Raw genomic sequence first — 208 nt, 5'->3', positions numbered from 1 at the left:
GCCCTGGCTGCTAGTCGTTGGATCCCAGTCCCTAATCTCGGTGGGGGAGTCCCCAACCTCCCTCCCCTACCCTGGGTGATGCTCCGTTGCCCTCAGTGATAAGGCGAGGGGTGGGGAGAGCAGGACAGAGCTGGAGGTAATGACCGGGGCCCGAAGCAGTAGCCAGAGGTCTCCGCCCCCCCCCCCCCGCAGTGGTTGCACCTGTGGG

The sequence above is a fragment of the Gavialis gangeticus genome, unplaced genomic scaffold (assembly GCF_001723915.1).
Source record: "Gavialis gangeticus isolate Ggan-Ray unplaced genomic scaffold, GavGan_comp1, whole genome shotgun sequence".
Taxonomy (NCBI): domain Eukaryota; kingdom Metazoa; phylum Chordata; order Crocodylia; family Gavialidae; genus Gavialis; species Gavialis gangeticus.
The sequence above is the reverse complement of the archived record's forward strand: the minus strand, read 5'-3'. Positions refer to the sequence as shown.